Source organism: Neofelis nebulosa, chromosome 13 (assembly GCF_028018385.1).
Source record: "Neofelis nebulosa isolate mNeoNeb1 chromosome 13, mNeoNeb1.pri, whole genome shotgun sequence".
NCBI classification, from domain to species: Eukaryota; Metazoa; Chordata; class Mammalia; order Carnivora; family Felidae; genus Neofelis; species Neofelis nebulosa.
This window is the reverse complement of record NC_080794.1, coordinates 34,762,645-34,779,281: the sequence shown is the minus strand read 5'-3', so window position 1 is coordinate 34,779,281 and position 16,637 is coordinate 34,762,645.

Genomic DNA, 16,637 nt, shown 5'->3' with positions numbered 1-16,637 from the left:
TGAACATGTGGAGGGGAGCAGGGGGTATATGAGAGCTATACTTTGCACTCTACTTTTCTGTGAACTTAAAGCTTATCTAAAATTAAATATATATATAGTAAGTCCTCACAGGGATGGTTAAATTATCTTCAATAAGGATGCCACGACAACTCAATGAGGAAAGGACAGTCTCTTCAACAAATGGTGTTGGGAAAACTGGATTTCCACTTACAAGAGTAAAGTTGGACCCTTATTTTACACCGTATAGAGAAATTCACTCAAAATGGGCTTAAGACTTAAAACTATAAAGCTGGTAGGAGAAAACATAGGGGAAGATCTTTGGACTTGGCAATGATTTCTTGAATATGACACCAAAAGCAACAGAAATGACAGGCATATAGGACTGGCAACAAAAGCAAAGATAGACAAATGGGACTGTATCAAACTTAAAAGCTTTTATGCATCAAAGGACACAACAGAGTGGAAGGGAAACCTATGGAATGGGAGAAAATAGTTGCAAATCATATATCTGATAAGATATTAAGACTATATAAATTACTCCTACAGCTAAACATATTCTTAGTATTAAGACTATAGGAAGAATACTATAACTCAATAACAAAAAATCAAATAACGCGATTAAACAATGGGCAAAAGACTTGAGCAAATATTTCTCCAAAGACGATATACAAATGCCCAATAAGCATATGAAAAGTTGCTCAACATCACTAATCAGAGAAATGCAAATTAAAACTATAAGATAGCATCTCACAGCCATTAGGGCAGCTACTTTTTTTTAAGTTTATTTATTTTGAGAGAGAAAGAGAGAGAGGGGGAGAGTGTGTGTGCACTGGAGGGGCAGAGAGAGAGAGAATCCCAAGCAGACTTCACACTGTCAGTATGGAACCCACCTCAGGGCTTGAGCTCACAGTGAGATCATGACCTGAGCTGGAACCAAGAGTCACCCCTTAACCGACTGAGCCATCAAGGCACCCCAGGGTGGCTACTATTTTTTTTTAATGTTTTTATTTATTTTTGAGACAGAGCATGAGCAGGGGAGGGGCAGAGAGAGAGGGAGACACAGAATCCAAAGCAGGCTCCAGGTCTGAGCTGTCAGCATAGAGCCCGACGAGGGGCTCAAACTCACGGACTGTAAGATCATGGCCTGAGCTGAAGTCAGACGCTTAACCAACTGAGCCACCCAGGCGCCCCAAGGGTGGCTACCATTAAAAATAATAACAAGTATGGGTGAGGATGTGGAGAAATTGGAACTTTGTGCACTGCTGGTGGAATTACAAAATGTCAAGGCCCCTTACGCAAAACAGCATGGAGGTTCTTTAAAAAATTGAGAATAGAACTGTCATGATCTGGCCATCCCACTCCTGGCTATGTATCCAAAAGAATTGAAAGTAGGGTCTCAAAGAGGTATTTGCACATACATGTTCATAGCACATATGAGCACTCATATTCATTCATAATAGCCAAGAGGTAGAAGCAACCCAGATGCTCACAGACAGATAAATGGAATATTAATCAGTCTTGAAAAGGAAGGAAATCCTATCACACCCTACAACATAGAGGAAACTTGAGGACACTATGCTAAGTGAAATAGGCCGTACACAAAAAGATAAATACAGGATGATTCCACTTATATGAAGTATCTAGTCAAATCCATAGACACAAAAGGTTCCCAGAAGCTGAGGGAAGGGGGAAAGAGGAGTTACTGTTTAATGAATATAGAGTTTCAGATTTGCCAGATGAGAATGTTCTGGAGATCTGTTTCACAATGTGAATATACTTAACATTACCACACTGTACACTTAAAAATGGTTAAGTTGGTAAATTTTGTGTGTTTTTTTACCACAACAAAAAAATTAAACTCTGAGAGTAGAAGGAAGGAAAACAAAGATAAGAACGGATCAATGGAATAGATATAGGCAAGCAGTAGAGAAGATCAAGAAACCCAATAGTTGGTTCTTTGAAAAGACTAATGAAGTTGATAAGCAATACTGATCAAGAAAATAAGAGAAAAGACAAATTAACAATATTTGGAATGGAAAAGAAGGCATCGCTTCAGATCCTGCAGACATCAAAAGGATAACAGGGAAATACGTGAACAACTTTTATGCCAATAAGTTTGACAACTTAGGGGAATGGACATGTTCCATTAAAACAACTTTCTGAAACGAACGTGAGAGGAAATACAAAATCTGAACAGTCTTACATCACTGAAATTAAACACAAAATTTAATATCTTCCCACCCTAAAATTCATCTAGGCTGCAGACTTCACTGGTGAGTTCTACAAAACTGTAACAAAGAAACAATACCAAGCTTTCTACACAAACTTTTTAAGAGAATACAGGAGGAGAGAATGCCTCCCAACTCCTTTTCTGAGGCCAGCGTAACCCTGATATCAAAATCCAACAAGGACATTACAGGAAAGAAAACTGCACATCAACATCCTTCATAACCTTAGCTGCAGAAAATCCTAAACCAAGTTTATAAAGTAGAAATTTCTGTAAAAACCATGATCTGTGGGTTAGCCCTACACTGTGGTTAAATGTGTTCCTTTGTGTGCCTCTAAAATTCCTATTTAGTGGAGTGGGACAACATCTTTATACGTGTTTTAAAGTTCGTCTCTGTTATTGTTGATGCTCAAATCAGCATTAAAATATAGGTAAAGGGGTGCCTGGGTGGCTCACTCGGTTAAGCATCTGACTCTTGGTTTCAGCTCAGGTCATGATCTCACAGTTTGTGGGATTAAGGCCCCTGTGGGGCTCTGCCCTGACATCAAGGAGCCTGCTTGGGATTCTCCCCTTCTCTCTCGGCCTCGCCCCTCTGCCACACTCTTTTCCAAAATAAATAAGTAAACTTTAATAAAATATAGATAATAATGAAACAAAAACAAATGAAACTTTAAGGCTGCAAAGAAAGTAAAGCTAAATCTAAGAAGAGGGAATGTGTTCTATGTTTTCCCCTTCTAGATAGTTTTGTTGTTGTTGTTGTTGTTGTTGTTGTTGTTTTTTAAATAGAAATCTCCATCAAATAACTATTTCCTGAAGCCAGATATTTGGATTCTGGGATGCAGACATTTGTTCATTAAACATATAGTTATTGAGTGCTTACTAAATGACAGGTGTTGTTTCAGGCTGTGGAGATAGAACCAATTAGAAAGTAATAATAATAATAATAATGAATGATAATAATAAGCTTCTTGTCCCCAAGCACTTATGTTCTAGTGTAGAAAGTGGTCAATAAACAAGTAATTAAATACAATATTTTTAATTAGAAGAAAGCACTAAAAAGAAATAAACATGGTGACATGAGTGGAAAAGAGCTATTTTTAAATTTTTCTTTTATTAACGTTTATTATTTTTTGAGAGACAGAGACACAGCATGAGCTGGGGAGGGGACAGAGAGAGAGGTGGAGTCACAGATTCCACAGCAGGCTCCAGGCTCCAAGCTGTCAGCACAGAGCCCAACGAGGGGCTCGAACTCACTAACCACGAGATCATGACCTGAGCTGAAGTCAGCTGTTTAACCGACTGAGCCACCCAGGCGCCTCAGAAAAGAGCTATTTTTAGATAGGGTGGTAGGAAAGTGACATTTAAATTGAAATGTGAAAGGAGGAGTCACCTCCCTTTAAATAGTTTCTCTTTCTTACCAGTTTAGGGAAGGAACCGTAAGTTACAACTTCATCCCATACCTCTGACCGACTGCAGTACCTAAAACCCAGTAAACCCACAGTAAATATTTTGACTTAATTTTTAATTAGATCTCTAAGTGGAGATCAACTAGTCCCGACTCTTATTAGGATCAAGACTATACAAATGGTGAGGGTAGAAGAGCTGATGACCTGACTTACAGTACAGTTCTTTTTAACCCTACCAGACTACCCACTTGACATTAATAAATACTAGGGGTGCCTGGGTGGCTCAGTTGGTTAAGCGTCCGACTTTGGCTCGGGTCATGATCTCACAGTCCGTGGGTTCGAGCCACATGTCAGGCTCTGCTGACAAGCTCAGAGCCTGGAGCCTGCTTTGGATTCTGTGTCTCCCCCTTCCTCTCCCCCTCCCTCATTCGTGCACTGTCTCTCTCTCTCTCTCTCTCTCTCTCTCTCTCTCTCAAAAAAAGTAAACATTAAAAAATTATTTTAAATAATAATAATAAAGAGCATAATCAAAGCCCGTTTAATAAGTCAGATAGAACCTGGATGGAGTCCAATGATTTCTAAATTTCCAAAAGTTATTTTAAAGCTGTATTAGGGGGGCGCCTGGGTGGCGCAGTCGGTTAAGCGTCCGACTTCAGCCAGGTCACGATCTCGCGGTCCGTGAGTTCGAGCCCCGCGTCAGGCTCTGGGCTGATGGCTCGGAGCCTGGAGCCTGTTTCCGATTCTGTGTCTCCCTCTCTCTCTCCCCCTCCCCCGTTCATGCTCTGTCTCTCTCTGTCCCAAAAATAAATAAAAAACGTTGAAAAAAAAAATTTTTTTTAAAAAAAATAAATAAATAAATAAAGCTGTATTAGGTATTAGTATATTACTCGTAACTGTATTGATGCTGATACTGTCATTTGAACTGTGAGAAGAAAATCATAACAACAATGCCAAATCTTCATGAAATGACATTACTAATGAAAAAAGAAGATGATTTTTTTTTTTTATATATACTTAGAAGATATGCCTGTTATCTTGACTGCTATTCTGGTTCCCACCCACTCTTGTCTGGGGCCTAAATATCAACACATTAAGGAGAATAAATGAAAGAAAAGTAGCAGCAGTGAAGAAACACTGAAGCCAAGTATGAATAAGAGCTGGCAAAGAAGGTCATGCCAAAGGCCAATTTGTGCTAATGACTTGTTCTGCTGATCAAAACCCAATAGCTATGTTATTGTAATAAATACAAGGAGCAGTGGAGCTGTTGAGCAAGTTATCTATCTACCTACCTACCTACCTACCTATCTACTTATTTGGCAAGCCAGAATGTTAAAGCTGGATTGTAAGAAGTACAGTGTTTTTCCAGGCAAGGACTGTGACATCTGTAAATTTGCCCTTTGCAAATAAAAGAGGTGGGGAAAATAGGACTAACTTATGAGCATTTACTTTCACAAACAGAAGGACCAGGTTTAGGAAAAAAGTATTAGGTGAGAAGATAGTTTGAGTCTTTACCTACCTACCAGCGACCTCTTAAGAGAAAAATAGCCATTTGTTGAAATTCATGAAAACTAAAAAGTCATATTAATACCTGTGGCAGTGTAAAGGAGCAGCTATTTGCAGAGTTGACAGCCAAAGCTAAATAAAGGGAATCGAGAACAAATACATGAGGGGCACCTGACTGGCTCAGTCAGTTGAGCATCCAAGTCTTGATTTCAGCTCAGGTTATGATCCCAGGGTCATGGGATCAAGCCCCGTGTCAGGCTCTGTGTTGAGCATGGAACCTGCTCAAGATTCTCTCTTTGTCACTCTCTCCTCCAGTCCCTCTCCCTTGTTCTCTCTCTCTCTCTCAAATAAGTAAAAAGAAAAAGGAAAAAAAAGAATAAATATACCAAAAGAATGAAAACCTTAAAATCGAATTTACAGTATGCTGAGTATAAAAACACTTTTTTTCTCAACTTAGAATATAGATATGTATTCTAAATAGATATAGAATATATATAAATATATATAAATATATTTTAAAATATACAAATATATAATATATAAAATATGTAATGTATGATATATATGAAAAAATATATATAAATATATATTATCTATAGATAGATATCTATCTATAGATAATATATATATAATACAGATAGATAGATTATATAGATAATATCTATATTATATCTATATAATTATATCTATTATATCTATATTATATAGATAGATATAGATAAATATATAAATATATTTATAGGATATATATGTAGTAGAAAATATAGAGCGAATATATAAATAGAATATATTTATTCTCTTTAACTTTAGCTGGTACAGTTGTAATCACGGTACTCTTTTTTTCCCCTTTTTCAAGTCACCATTGTAAATAGCAATTGTTTCTTTCAAAAATACATAGTTCTTTTCTTAAATGTACTCAATGTTTTATCTCAGTGTCCCCCTTTTTTAAAATGAGATATAATTTACATACAATGACATATGCAAGTCTTAAGTATACAATTTGATCAGTTTTGACAAATGCAAGCATTTGTTTAACCTACACCTCTATCAAGATATGAATGCTGCCATCAACCCCAGAAAACCTTATATTGTCTCAACCAACCCCGTCTCCAAGAAGCAAATGCTGTTTTGATTTTTTTCAATATTGGTTAGCTTTGAGTGTTCTGTAATGTCACAGTAATGGAACCATACAATAAGTACTCTTTTGTGTCTCATTTCATTTGCTGAGCATAATCATTTTGAAATTCATCCATGTTATTCTATGTTATCAGCAGTTCGTCCGTTTTTATTGCTTAGTAGTATTCCATTGTATGAATAGATTACAGAATATTTTTCCTTTCTTCCCGTTAATGAACATCTGTTTTTTGAAAGCGCAATTAGCATTCATATACAAGCCCTTTTGTGAACATACCTAAAGTGGAATTTCCGGGTAGCACAGGTATATATTCATTAAGAAATTACCGCACCCTTTCCCAAAACCGTTGTGCCATTTTACTCTCCCATCAGCAGTATTTAAAAGTTTAGCATCTTTACATGTTTGCCAACATTTTGTGCTGTCAATGTTTTCAATATTAGCCATTATGGATGTGTAGTTATCTCACTGTAGTTTTTTTTAATCATTTAGTTTTGAGAGAGAGAGAACACGAGTGGGGGAGGCACACACACACACACACACACACACACACACAGAGAGAGAGAGAGGGACACACAGAATCAGAAGCAGGTTCTAGGCTGTGAACTGTCAGCACAGAGCCCAACGCGGGGCTTGAACTCATGAGCTGTGAGATCATGGCCTGAACCGAAGTTGGATGCTTATCTGGCTGAGCCACCCAAGCGACCCTCACTGTAGTTTTAATTTGCATTTTCCTGAAGATTAATGTCAAGCACATTTTCATGTGCTTGTGGGCCATATATATACCTCCTTTTGTGAAGTGTTTGTTAAGACTTTGCCAATCTTTGGGGCACCTGGGTGACTCGGTTGGTTAAGCAGTGGATTTTGGCTCAGGTCATGATCTCACACTTCATGATTTCGAGCCCCACTTCGGGCTTTGTGCTGACAGCTTAGAGACTGGAGCCTGCTTTGGATTCTGTGTCTTCCCTCCATGTCGCCCCTCCCCCGCTTATGGTCTGTCTGTCTCTCTTTCTCTCTCAAAAATAAATAAACATTAAAAAATAAAATAAAAGGTAAAAAATCCTCTTTCCAAAAAAAAAAAAGACTTTGCCAATATTTTATTAGGATGTTTATCTTATTATTGAGTTCTAGTTTATTAAATATTTTGGATACATTTCCTGTATCAGATATATTAATTGAAAATATTTTCTCTAAGTCTATAGCTTGCCTATTTACTTTCTAAATGTTTTTGGATGACCTGAGAATTTTGGCTTTTAAATTGAGGTATGTGGGGGCGCCTGGGTGGCGCAGTCGGTTAAGCGTCCGACTTCAGCCAGGTCACGATCTCGCGGTCCGTGAGTTCGAGCCCCGCGTCAGGCTCTGGGCTGATGGCTCAGAGCCTGGAGCCTGTTTCAGATTCTGTGTCTCCCTCTCTCTCTCCCCCTCCCCCGTTCATGCTCTGTCTCTCTCTGTCCCAAAAATAAATAAAAAACGTTGAAAAAAAAAATAAAAATAAATTGAGGTATGTGATCCATCTCAAATTAAAGTTTGCAAATAACATGAGGTGGGATTTGAGGGCTTACTTATGTCCACATGGTTCCAGCACCATTTATTGAACATAATTTTCTTTACCTCATCAAATTGCTTTGGTGCCTTGTCAAAAATTTATTGACTATATAATTATAGATCTATTTCTTAAGTTTTTATTCTATTTCATTGATCTGTTTGTCTACCTTTATGCAATACCACATTGTCTGGATTACTATAGCTTTATAGTAAGCTTTGATGTAAGGAAGTGTAATTACTTGGAACTTAGTTCTTTTTCTAGAATGTTTTGGTTAAATTTTTTGTATTTCCACACAAATTTTTGAATTGTTCATCTACTTCCACCAAAACAACAACAACAGCAAAAACAACAGCAAAAACCTGCTGTGATTTTTATTGAGATTGGTAGCTCGGTTTGGGGGAAATTGACATCTTAACAATATCAAGCTTTCCAATCCGTGAACATGGTATATTTCTCTATTTATTTAGATCTTCTCTCAGCCATGTTTTGTAGTTTCCAGTGTAGAGGTCTTATACATCTACTGCTAAATTTAGCTCTAAGCATTTATATTTTTGATGGAAATTTAAAATTTCATTTTCTAATTCTTTAATGCTTGTGTGTATGGTTTTCTATTTTGACTTTGTATCCTGCAACCTTGATACATTTCTTTGATTTCCTCTCACCTCTTTTCTCTCCTCTCTCTTCCTGGATCTTTTATTAGTCACATATTGGGCTTACTGGATTGCTTGTGTCATTTTCATATTTTTTCTTTCCTTTTTTCCACCTATCTGGCTGGCTGTTGTTGTTTTTATTTCTCTCTTTTCCCCAACTTTTTGTCCCAACACTTACAATTTTTTTTTATTGCCATGTTATGGTAGCCAGCTTCTAAGATTGCTCCCAACGATCCATACGTCTATGTAGTCCCTTGTCAAATTCTATCAAGGTTGTTCTGTATGCCCAACACAAAAAAGATGGAAGTGATAGTGTGTGACTTCCAAGGCTGCTTCTGACTTGCTCTCTCAGATCATTCACTTTGAGAGAAGTCAGCAGCCATGTCATGTAGCACGATGGAGAGGTCCACAAAATGAGGGTCAAGGCCTCCTGTAAACAGCTACACTAACTTGCCAGCCATGTGAATGAACCATTTTGGAAAGCTGGTCCTCCCATCCCAGTCAAGTCTTCAGATGACTGCCACCCAGCTAACATCCTAACTGCAACCTCATGAGAAGACCTCCTAACCAGAAATACCTAGGTAATCCACTCCCAGATTTCTGACCCACAGAAACTATGAAATAATTGAAGTTTATTGTTATCTGAAGCCAATAAGTTTTGAGGTAATTTATTAAAAGCAATAATTAACTAATAGATACTATTATATTTTTTTAATTCTTAAGAACAGTTTATTATTCTCTGAAAGTCTCATTTTATTAGCATTTTGTCCTTGTGAAGATAAAGAAATAAAATATCCAGTAATCAACATATAAACATTTTAAAGTGTCGATTTGTGCATAATTTCCTCTGTAACAAATCACATATCAACTAGCTGCATGATTGTGATAGTAAAGTTCCAAGTTCCTGTGAACCAATTATAAGTGATAAATCATACTATACCGTTATAAGCTAGAAACATAACTGATAAGACTTAAGTCCCAAAATAATCATTGGTTTAGTGCAGTCGTTCTCAAGAAGAGAGGATATTCCTCTCCAATGGACTTTTGCCAATGCCTGAAGACATTTTTGATCGTCAAGTCTGTAGGAGTGCTACTGAGATCGGAAATCCTGCTAAACATCTTACAATGCACAGGACAGCCCCTTACAGCAAAGAAGTATCCTGTCCAGAATGTCAATAATGTTAAAGCTGAGAAACCTTGGGTTAGTGTAAACCTAAGAAGACAAATAGAGTTCTGAAAGATCAATTGTATTAATATTTCAAGCAGTGACTCAGATGGTAAAACAGACCGCATGCTGAGGGAATGGAGACAAACCGCTTTCGCAAAATCAATCATTGCCTCTTCTTTGCTACCTTAGATTTTTGTGTATAATTATTACAGATTTGAAAAAATATAACATAAAATGTATTACAGCTATGTATGTGTTTCCTCTGTTAGATTTGAAAAAATATAACATAAAATGTATTACAGCTATGTATGTGTTTCCCCTGTTACACTGGGAATATTCTTAACTGTTTATTCCTGGTAACTTGATCCTTTGTAGATTTTTGTTGATTGTATCATATGAGAAAAATGATGATGGATTACTTACTCAAAAGTACAAATTAGAAGAAACCCTAAGTCTTCCCCCTCTAAAAAGCCCTAGAATTATGGCAATGATTGACAAATAGAACCCAAAAGTAAAAGAATCAGAATTTTAAAAAATCTACTTGGCTTCTACTTCCTTTATGTGTCTGAGAATATTCACTTCCATCTGTCTACCTGCTTTTGTGCCAGGCAAGACTGACACGTTGATTCTCATTCAATCTCTGTTAGACTCTAAGCTCAAGGACAAAGGCTATGTTGTAGGTCTTTGTTTCTCTCTGTATCCCCATCACTTAGCGCAGTACCTGGCACATAGATGGAACCTTTAAAATAATCTTATGAGGGGAGCCTGGGTGGCTCAGTCGGTTAAGTGGCCGACTCCGGCTCAGGTCATGATCTCGCGGTCCATGAGTCAGAGCCCCGCGTCGGGCTCTGTGCTGACAGCTGGGAGCCTGGAACCTGCTTTGGAGTCTGTGTCTCCCTCTCTCTGCCCCTCCCCCGTTCATGCTCTGTCTCTCTCTGTCTCAAAAATAAATAAACGTTAAAAAAAAATTTTTTTTTAAATAATAATCTTATGAAGTAGCTATAACACACATTTCCATGATTAGAATTTTTTTAGGGACTAACTATGTGCCAAACACTGAGCTTAACCATATCTCATATATTTCCTTATTTGATCTTCACCACCACCCTTTGGCAAATATTGTTAACCTATAATACTGATAATGATAATGGCCTGTGTTTTTGATCACTCATTCAATGACATTGTCCTGAGCACTTTACGTACATTAATTTATTCAATCTTCTCAATAAGTCTGTAGGGTAGGCACTATCATTATCTTCATTTTAAAGAGGAGGAACCTGAGGTACAGAGAGGTTAAGTAACTGATCTAGGGTTACCTAGTGGGTGAGTGACAGAGTTTTGAATCCAGGTAACCTGCCCTCAGAGTTCACACAATTAACCCCTTCACTATTTCCTTCCCTGGACAAGCTTAGCAAAATTAAGTGACTTGCCTTGAGTTACAAAGCTAATAAAGAGAGAAATTGGTATTAAGCCAGGACTTTGCAGTTCTAAAACTTACACTTTTTCATTCAGTCTAATTACCTCTCCAAAGATCGAAATATTCTACAGTTCCTTTGTGGCTAGTTTAAAATCTTTCTCCATTAAAGTATTGTATTATAAATAAAAACCAACCTAGGGATGGTTAAATGGGGATGGGTATTAAGGAGCACGCTTGTTATAATGAGCACTGAGTGTTGTATGTAAATGCTGAATCAGTAAATTCTACTCCTGAAACCAATATTACACTGTATGTTAACTGGAATTTAAATAAAAACTTGAAACTACAAAAAAAAATAAACCTAGGCTATCTATTCTTTCTTCCTTTTTTTACATTAAAGAGAGAGAGCATGAGCAGGGGAAGGGGCAGAGAGAGAGAGAGAGAGAGAATCTCAAGCATGCTCCACGCTCAGAGCAGAATGCAGGGCTCGATCCCACAACCCTGGGACCATGACAAAATCAAGAGTAGGACACTCAACCAACTGAGCCACCCAGGCGCTCCTCTATTCTTCAAATATGTAAGATGTAACACTTAACTAGAAAACACAAAGCAGTATATTTTCTAAAACACGCCTTTTTTTCCCTCTGTTGGAATAGTTATGGGAGCCAAAAAAATTGGTCTCATGACGGTAACACCCTATTGAGCATAAAAACTCACAAACTTCCTCCTGAAAAATCACAGATTTATTAATGGGAAGATGAGGGTATAACTTAACAACTGTCACCAAAAGTAAAATGCTATAAAGATTGGGACGGATGCTTTCTGATGGGCATTACATTTGATACAAAGATTTTCACACTCTGGGGGCACCTGGCTGGCTCAGTTGTAAAAGTGACTCTTGATCTTGGGGTTGTGAGTTCAAGCCCTACATTGGGTGTGGAGATTACTAAAATAAATAAACTTTATTTTAAAAACATATTTTCACACTCTACGTCTTACTTTAAGCCATTCACATACCTTTACCTCAGACTTCTTAGTCCCCAATCTACAATCTTTCTATTTTAGGCCCCTGACCAAAACATTCACCACTACCCATGAAAGTGTATATATTCTAACCTTAGGCTACTTCTCTTTCCACACAGAGGAAATGACCAGTTACACCACCTGAAGCTCTGCCCACAGGAAGAATTTCCTCTCACAGCTATTTTCTTTTTTTCTTTTATTATATCGGAACTACTTTCAACAATACATATACATATATATATTTTTTTAAGATTTTAAGTTATCTCTATGCCTAACGTCAGCCTCGAACTTATAACCTCAAGAATAAGAGTCTCATGCTCCACCAACTGAGGCACGCAGGTGCCCCCCCCCCAACAATAGATGTATTTTTTAATTGAAGCCCAGTTGGCATACAGTATCATGTTAGTTTCACGTAAACAACATCCCAATTCAACATTTGTATATATTATTAAATGCTGACTGCCATAAGTATAGTTGTCATCTGTCACAAAGTTATTACAATATACTTGATTATATTCCCTACACTGCATTTTATACCCCTATGAATTATTTGTTTCATAACTGGAGGTTTGTACTTATTGCTTTTTTTTTTTTTTTTTTTTGTAATCAACATTTTATTGAGCTCTCCTACCCCGAAGAAATCTATTCCAGCAGATTTTCTCTTTGCCACGGGCATCACAGACACAGGGGTGCAGCTGGCACTCCCCTCGCTGCTCGTCATATGAGGACCCACGAGAGGAAGGCTCCCTCTTGGGACAGGCCAGGCACCGCGTGGGGCCAGGGGAGCAGGCCCAGCCAGGCCTTAGCGCGGGCAGTTAACCAGGAACGACCCCAGAGGTAGAATGAATCTTTTCTCTTACAAGAAGAAAAAACTAGTATGAAACCCCAGTCATGTGCCAGCCCTCAGAGTTTAAATATAAAAAGGGGATCATCAGGCGCTGAGGCTGTCCAGGTCAAAAATGGGGGGCGGTGGCTGTGTCCCGGTTTCCGGGGCTGTCAGGTCGGTCCGGGGCACAGCTGGGACTGGTCCACGTCCAGCAGCGCCCACGGCAAGGAGGGCTCAGCTCGCACGTGAAAGGCCCTCACCTACTTCCTAGCTCTTCCTGGCGTGGAAGTGAGCATGAGGAAGGAACGTCTTCCTGAATTCGCATCACGCAGAGCGCAAGAGACCCTAGTTGGTCGCCTCCCCCCATCTCCGCATCAGGGCCAAGCCTTTTCCCTGGGGAGATGGTAATCCCACTCTATTCCATGACTCCCACGTGAATCCACTTCCCACCGGCTACGGAGATGAATAAAGAGAACCTGGACCACGGCCCCGGGAGGCGGGGACCACAGCACTGGTTTGGACCATGACTCCGCACACGGGCCAGAAAAGTATGTGGGACCTGAAGCTCACCTTTCCTTACGTGTATCAAATGATGACCAGTATGCTGACCTTCCATCCCTTTGCTTGTGGCAGGAGATGGCTTACATAAATAACTCAGATTGGTCCAGGAATAAATAAAAAATAATAATAATAATAATAATAATAAATAAAAATAAAATATAAAATAAATAAAAAAGGGATCGTCAGAAAACAGCTAAACAGACAACACCTATTTCACCCATCCCTTTACCACCTTCCCTTTGGCAACCACCAGTTCTCTGTATCTATGAGTCCACTTCTGTTTTGTTTTTAGAGTCCACATAGAAGTGAAATCATATAGTATTTGTCTTTTTCTGTCTAACTTATTTCACTTAGCGTAATACCCTCTAGGTCCATCTGTGTTGCTGCAAATGGCAATATTTCATTCTTTTTTGTACCTAATATTCGTGTGTGTGTGTGTGTGTGTGTGTGTGTTTGACTTGCTAGCTGGTGTTGGCCCACACACGACCCCTCAGGCACACACTGGAACTGGATGCAGAACGCTTACCAGCTCTCTTACCTCTAGAGAGGACATTTCCATGACTCTGCCCAGCAGGCTCCCCTGGATTCCACCTGCCCCCACCGCTTATTATGGTAACTGCACCGCCTGGCTTCTAACGGTTGCACTACCACCTGGCCTCTATCGTTTCGCGAACCTCTCATTCCCATTGCTATTAGTGAGCCCAGTTCTGCAGCAACATCTGTACCATTAACCTTGCCCTTCAGAGGAAAGTTACTACTGATAGCTCAGAGATGTCGTCTTTCTCACCAGCGTATTCTTTATCACTTGGGGCTTCCCGTAGAACAAAGTCTTCTTGGGGGTTTTCAAGACTGACAGTCTGTTCGTGTAACGTGCTCACTTCCTTAAACCCTTTCACCCCTTCTTCCACGGCCTGCTGTGGTGGTTGTAAGCATTCCTACTCCACTTAAGAAGGACTGTTGCTTTCTTCTAGCTTCTAAGAGCCATTCTAGCGTGGCGTCAACACCTTCTCCCGGAGTTCTTGCCAGGGTGTTAAAACAGAATACTACTTCTTTTTTTTCTTTTTTTTTTTTTTTTTAACAGAATACTACTTCTATGTTTTACCTCTGTCCCTTAATCCAGCACTCTTCGAATTAAGTCATATAGACACTCACTGCTGAGGTACATGACAGCTGGGTTCTGCAGACCCCGCAGACTATATTACCTTTCTTTCTTAGCGGGCCCCAAATTTCCCCGTTCATTTTTATCGTAGCTGTAGTTACTCATCTCATGGGTAAGGAGAGAAGTTAGGGATAGACCTTGAGGGAGCCTGCGTGTAGTATTGAAGGGCACAAGCCTCTTAACCACCTTTAAGCCAGAGGGAAGACCTACTTCTTAAGGAGCGGGCCGCTGAAGTTCAGAGGGCTTGAGGGAATCAGGGGCATCGAGATCTGAATGTATCAACCTGGATGTCATCTCTCAGGGTCCCATTTTTTTTCCAGTCAGGGCCCTGACTTTACAGGACAGCCTTGGCTAGGTTGACAGTTTAACATTCGACAGCGTTTGGTCACTTTGTGTCTCTGCGTCACATTTTGGTCATGCTCACAATATTTCTTTTTCGTTGCCATACTTGTTACGGTGATCTGTGAGCGGTGATCTTGGATGTTAGTATTGTAATTGTCCTGGAGTGTCATAAATTGCACCCAAATAAGATGACAAACTTAATAAATATGTGTATTCTGACTGCTCGGCCAATCAGCTGTTCCCCTGTCTCTCCTCTCTCTCTCTCTCTGTCTCTCTCTCTCTCCTCAGGCCTCCCTATTCCCTGAAACACAACAGTATTGAAATTAGGCCAATTGATAACCCTACAAGGGCCTCTAAGTGTTCGAATGAAAGGAAGAGTCGGTCACACATCTCTCACTTTAAATCAAAAGCTAGAAATGACTAAGTTTAGTGACGAAGGCCTGGAGGCGTGCCGAAAGCCAGGATCGGAGGAAAGCTAGGCCTCTTGCGCCAACAGCCGAGTAGTGAATATAAGGGGCAAGTTCTTGAAGGAAGTGAAAAGTGGTACTCGAGTCAACACATGAACGATAAGAAAGCAAAATAGCTTTATACTGATATGGACAAAGTTGGAGTGGTCGGGATAGATCAAACCGGCCACAACATTCCCTCAAGCCAAAACCCGATCCAGAGCGAGGCCCTAACTCTCTTCAGCTCTCTGAAGGCTGAAAGAGGTGAGAAAGCGGCAGAAGAAAAGTTTGGAGCTACCGGAGGTTGATTCGTGAGGTTGAAGGGAAGAAGCCTTCTCCATAACGTGAAAGTGCAAGGTAAGGCGGCAAGTGCTGGTGTAGAAGCTGCAGCAAGTTTTCCAGAAGATCCAGCTAAGATCATTCGTGAAGGTGGCTACACTCAATAACAGATTTTCAATATAGACAAGACGCCTGTTGGAAGAAGATGCCACGTAGGACTTTCACAGCTAGAGAGAAGTCAATGCCTGGCTTCAAGGCTTCAAAGCACCGACTGACTCTCTTTTTAGGGGCCGGTAAAGCTGGTGACTTTTAAGTTGAAGCCCGGGCTCATTTCCCATTCCAAAACTCCTAAGGACCCTTAAGAATCATGTTAAATCTACTCTGCCTGTGCTCTATAAATGGAACAAAGCCTGGATGACAGCAGTTCTGTTGACAACACGATATACTGAATATTTTAAGCTCACTGATGAGAACTATTGCTTAGAAGAAAGATTTCTTTCAAAATGTTACTGTTCGTTGGCAATGCACCCGAGAGCTCTGAGGGAGAGGTACAAGGAGATTAATGTCATTTTCGTGCCTGCGAACGCAACATCCATTCCGCAGCCCCGGGTCAAGGAGACACTGAGACTTGCAAGTCTTATCATTTAAAGAAATATATTTCTTATCTATATTTCTGTCATACATAGTGATTCCTCTGATGAATCTGGACAAAGTAAATGGAACACCTTCGGGAAAGGATTCACCATTCTAGATGCCATTAACAACATTCATGATTCACGGGAAGCAGTCAAAATAGCATGAACAGGGGCACCTGGGTGGCTCGGTCGGTTAAGCGTCCGACTTTGGCTCAGGTCACGATCTCACGGTCCGTGAGTTCTAGCCCCACGTCGGGCTCTGTGCTGACTGCTCAGAGCCCGGAGCCTGTTTCAGATTCTGTGTCTCCCTCTCTCTC